Source organism: Cebus imitator, unplaced genomic scaffold, assembly GCF_001604975.1.
Source record: "Cebus imitator isolate Cc_AM_T3 unplaced genomic scaffold, Cebus_imitator-1.0 Scaffold681, whole genome shotgun sequence".
Lineage (NCBI taxonomy): Eukaryota > Metazoa > Chordata > Mammalia > Primates > Cebidae > Cebus > Cebus imitator.
Window position 1 is genome coordinate 409,554 of NW_016107996.1, and position 5,997 is coordinate 415,550.

Genomic DNA, 5,997 nt, shown 5'->3' on the forward strand with positions numbered 1-5,997 from the left:
CCAGTGAGATTACCTTAATATCTCTGAAAATTTGATGTTATCCAGGTTTCTAAAGAACTCACCAAGGCCATTTGTGCTTGTGTCTAATTCTGTGACCCAGAGTGTTACTCAATCTAGTGCATTTTTTTGCCAAGTACAGAGGCAGAGCAGAGGTAATGGCAGGGTTTCTGTGATAGAAAGAATCCATATTTGTTTTTCTTTCTTTCTTTCGTTTTTTGAGACGGGAGTCTCCCTCTGTTGCCCATGCTGGAGTGCAGTGGTACAATCTCGGGTCACTGCAACCTCCACCTCCCGGGTTCAAGCGATTCTCCTGCCTCAACCTCCAGAGTAGGTGGGACTACAGGTGCGTGCCACTATGCCTGACTAGTTTTTTTGTATTTTTAGTAGAGACGGAGTTTCACTGCGTTAGCCAGGATGGTCTCGATCTCCTGACCTCATGATCTACCTGCCTCGGCTTCCCAAAGTGTTGGGATTACAGGCGTGAGCCACCGGGATATTTCTTTACCAGACTAGGAATTCTGTTCTGGTGCAAATGCCTTAAACAGCTTATCACTAAATCATTATGAATGTGTACCATCCATGGAACTGCATTTTTTTTTTTTAAATATGGGGTCTCACTATGTTGCCCAGGCTGGTCTCAACATCCTGAGCAATCCTGCCTCACCCTCTCAAAGTACTGGAATTACAGGTGTGAGCCACCATACCCAGCCCAAATTTCATTCTTTTTGTGTGTGTGTGTGGGGGGGGAGGGTGTCTGGTTTATTCAAAGGAGCTGTCAGAGCCCTAACCATGGAGCAGAAACCAAACAGTTGGGAGCTATGGGGCTGAACAGGGCAGGGATGTCCAGGTATCAGAAGGTAAATGGAGAGGTCAGCTGAGCAGCCAGAGCAGGCCCAGCAAATTTCATTCTTTAATGTTTCCCTGTTGCTACTGTTTAAGGAAAACACTTTCCTATTCAGTCAGTATGAAAATCAATCATCAAGTCAGAATAAAATGATAAATATTCTAATGCACAGTATCTTAGTTCCCTTAGTTCTCTGGGCCTAACCAATGTCTCCTAAAACAATAGACACTATCCTGCCTACCACCCAACACACACTGTAAACTGTGTAAAACTTATTCCTGCTAAGTCTTGGTCTTCTTATACATTGATTCCTAAATCACCTCTGTGGTAATAGCATCTCAGTTTTTCATGATGACTATTTTAACCATTAATTTAACTCCTCAGGCTATCTACTTTTTGTTAAACACACTGTAGACCATCTTTTTTTCCCAGGATGATAGTCAAAATTTTAGTCTTGTGAATTGAAGTGAGAAAACTTTTAGTCAGCATTATACAATTAGTATTTATTACGTATACATTCAGTGGCATTGTTTCTACAAAAGTATTTCGGAATGACTGTTTTGCTGCAAACTTTTATGTTAGCGCTTCACCTTATTCCTACAATAAGGAGAAGCACACTAGCAAAATGAACAATGCAGCAAGGCCTTCGGTCACTGCTCAGGACTTATCAAACACCGGAGAACCCACACTGGGGAGAAAAGCCTTATGTGTGTGACAATTGTGGGAAGACAGTTCCTTTTTTGTTAGCATCACTTCTCCTTATTGTAGAAATAGGTTTTCATTATTGCATCTACTCACATTTCTCACTTGGTGTCTGGTACCAGCAATCTCTTCCATATTTATAATATCAATTAAAGACTCTGGAATTCAGAGATTTTTCTGGTCACCTTTTATAGTTAATGATTTGGGCATTGTGATATATTATCTCCTGCTTTATGTATTTTGTTTAGTAGAAATTGAGTCGTCATCCAAAATCCTTTATAGAACTACCCAAGTCCCTGTTTTTATGTCAGTTTCCAAGGCTTGATCCTTCAAGGTTTTCAGGGGTCTAGGGGACACAAATCTAACAAATCCTAATGTAAATTATTTGTATTATAGTAGTAAACCATATGGTTACTTTGTTTGGGTGGATTCTTAAATTGAGAAAAATGCATTGCATGATTTCTAAACTTTCTGAATATATATTAGGATTCTCCAGAGAAACAGAACCAATAGGGTCTGTGTCTATATATGTATGTATGTGTATACATATATATTTGTAGTTATAATATCGATTTATGTATATTATACATAATATATATGTGTTTGTGTATATATTTTTATTTATTGGAAGGAATTGGTTCATATGATTATCGAGGCTGAGAAGTCCCAGGTTCTCCGATCTGCAAACTAGAGACGTAGGAGAGCCAACGGAGTGAGCAGTCAAAAGGCCAGCAGATTCAAGACCCAGAAGAGTCAGTGTTCTAGTTTGAGCCTGAAGGCCAGAAAAGACTGATGACCCAGCTCAAGATGGTCAAGAGGCGTACCCCTTGAGGTAGCATCATCTTTTTTGTTTTCTTTCTTCCTTCAACTAATCAGATGAGGGCCACCCTCATTAGGGAAGGGAATCTGCTTCACCTGGTCTACTGAGGTAATGATTGATCACATCCAAAATCAAACACTCAGAATAATGTTTGACCAAGTATCTGGGGACCCTGTGGCCCAGTCAAGTTGACACATAAAATTGGCCATCACAATACTATAGTTTCAACATTAAAACTACAGTAGAGTATTACAATTTCAGTAAAGCATTAAAACCTTTAACCTGTGCTGCCTCCTTTTGTAAGTTCTTCCAAATGGCAGTAGGAGCCTGGGAAATGATGTTTGTAGCCTCCCTACTCCGCTTACAGATCAGGATGGGGAATGGCTGGTATGAGGCAGGCTGAGGGACAAGAGATAAACAACTATATCACCATTGTATCCTTAGCATCTAGCAGAGTTACTGATGAATGAATAGTTCTGAAAATTGGCTGGCTCTACTTGTTCTTTTGTATTATTAACATAACATAAAATTTCCTGACAGTAATTGCTGGAGACCAAAGTGTTCACATTCATATTTCCAGAAATAAAAGTCTTCCCTTATTTCTAAAGAAATTATGTGTTTATAACCATTCATTCAGCAAACCTGATTATGTCAGGTCAGGTGCCAAAGAATCAAAGATGAACAAGACATTATTTCTGCCCCCGAAGAACAAAAGACCTAAACAAGCTTCTGTCTTCTAAGGCATTTTACGCATTTCTGTTCTCACTTTGGTGAGACTTAACAGACTTAATAGCTCTTCCTTTAGAAGAATGACTGTACCATGGCTGCCAGGCAACTTGCATAATTTCATATGAGCCACACAGACCAGGATTTAACACTAGCTTATCTAAGCGCTGTAACTCACCTAGAACATGAGTGCGCGGTAGGTTTTGTGAGGAGCTGATACAAGGCCATTTCCCACATACCTCCCTACCTACCATGGAGGCTGTCATGAGACAATTTCCTCTGACGAGGAATGAGGCTTTCTACCTCTCCCCATTTAAGGTATAACTGCTAGTTATACTTTTCTAGAGTTAACAAGAAACAGGAAAGTAAGTTAGAGATATTAAATAAATTATATTTTATAAATATAAAAGAAAAAATGATCTGAATGGGAGTATGGGTGGAGACAACTTGTCATCCTTTTCAGAGGAATCTACAAAAATTCTGGGTGGTCTAGGTACTTCCCTTCAAGGAGATCCAGGAGGGCCTTCCCTGCCAATTTTTCATCATTGGATTAACTGTAAAACACCCAAGATTAAAGTATTAAGTAATAATGGTTTAATTAGCTAACCTTTTAACTAATTCATTCATTTCACCTTAGCAACAGAAGGCTGAAATAGAGGTTGCTTGGAGAGCAGAGAAGAGTGCAGGTAAGGGTGGGAGAAATTATCAAGGGACATGACGAAAATGTTAGAACTTAACAAGTAAACATGTTAGAACTGAACAAGCTGTACACGTATGCAGTTCATTACATATCAATTTCCTTCAATAAAGCTGTTTAAAAAGTCATAAGGAAGCCAGATATGGTGGCTCATGCCTGTAATTGCAGCACTTTGGAAGGCTGAGGCAGGAGAATCGCTTGAGGATAAGAGTTTAGGACCAGCCTGAACAACAAAGAGACCCTGTCTCTACAAAAAACAAATAGACAAACAAATTACCTCCATGTGGTGGTACATGCCTGTAGTCCCAGCTAGTTGGGAGACTACAGTGGAAGGATTCCTTGAGACCAGAGTTCAAGGCTGCAGTGTGCTATGACTGCACCATTGGACTCCAGTCCAGAGCAAGACCCTGTCTCTAAAAAAATAAAATAAATAAAATTTGTTTTAAAAGTCATAAGGTTACATTGCATATTCTAGGCAAATACATTTGAAAGTCTTGATGAAATAGTTAATTTCCAAGGCAAAGATTACCAAAGTGGAACCCATTATAAATAGCCTGAAAAGATCATTTTCATAGAATAGAGGAAGTTACCAGAAATTATCCCACAAAAAAGCATATGACTGAGAGGGTTTCACATCAGAAGCTATCCTTCAAAGACTAGCTAGATCTGACGCTTAATAAATTGTTCTAGATCATTAAAAATGAAAACAGACTTAAATTATATTTATGATGCAAGTAAAGAGTGAAAATCTAAACCTGAAAAATATAGTATAAAAATTATGGACCAATTTCACATGAATATTGAAGAAAACATACTAAGTAAAATATTAACAAGTAAACCCATTAACACATTAAGAAAATAACATGCCATGGCTGAGGTTTGTTCTAGGAATGCAAGGTTGGCTCAATATTAGGAAATCATTTTATATAATAAAGAAAAAAATTATGTGATTTGCAGATACTAGAAAAGCCTTTTACAGAATGCAGTCCATCTTTAAAAATAATGAATATATTAATAATACCTATGCAAAAAATTTAGGGATGTACAGCACAGAGAAACCCAGAATTCTGAGATAATCACTAAAAAGTTTTGAAATACATGGTTCCTGAATTTAGTGCCCTACTATAAAATATATAAGCTGTATTCTCTCATCATGGGTAGAGATTGGGCTACATATTGACAGCTTCTATAGATTCTTTCATATTTTTGCCTATAGGTTTTAGAACGGAAAATAAGCAAGTTACTTAATGTATTAGCCTTCACAATGTGTATTATGTGTTATCTATAAGAAAAAATATCAGTCATTATCTGTCAGTAGACTATATGTGAAGTATATTTTTCTATCTTAAAAAAATAGCTGAGTGCGGTGGCTCACGCTTGTAATTCCGGGACTCTGGGAGGCTGAGGCAGGCGGATCATGGGGTCAGGAGTTCAAGACCAGCCTGGCCAACATGATGAAACCCTATTTATACTAAAAATACAAAAATTAGTAGGGCATGGTGGTGGGCACCTGTAATCCCAGCTACTCAGGAGGCTGAGGCAGGAGAATTGCTTGAACCCAGGAGGTGAAGGTTGCAGTGAGCTGAGATAGTGCCATTGCACTCCAGCCTGGGCAACAAGAGCAAGACTCCATCTCAAAATAAATAAAATAAAATAAACAAGCCAAACCTGGAAAAATATACTCTCTGACGGGATACCTACATGGTCTTGTATTGGAGAATATAAAGGCAGTCTCAAATTTACGGAAATACCCAGCAATTCAATAATACAGTTCTTTTCACTACATTTACTGAAACATTATATATGTGATTTTTGTGTCCCAGGGTGCTAATACAAGGCTGCTCAACCCATAAAGAAAATATATATATTTACAGTAAACAGTAGACAATAATACTACTGGGTACACTTGCTGAATGAATTAAAGATATGAGACTAGAGCAGGCATGAAGAAAAAGACCTGTCCCTCAAAGCTGAGATAATCATCCAGGAGACAGATCACAAATCCAGAGATGCAACTTATTTCAGAAGTCATGGTTGCTTATACTTACAGACCCCTCTGGAAAAGAAAAATATTTCTAACATTTCCTTTTCTTGACCTAAGACACTCAACGTTTTTACTGGCTAAAATGAGCATTTTAGAATACTCATTTCCCATACAATTTGCACACTTACATTAATTATATTAATTTTTCTTTTTTTTTTTTTTTT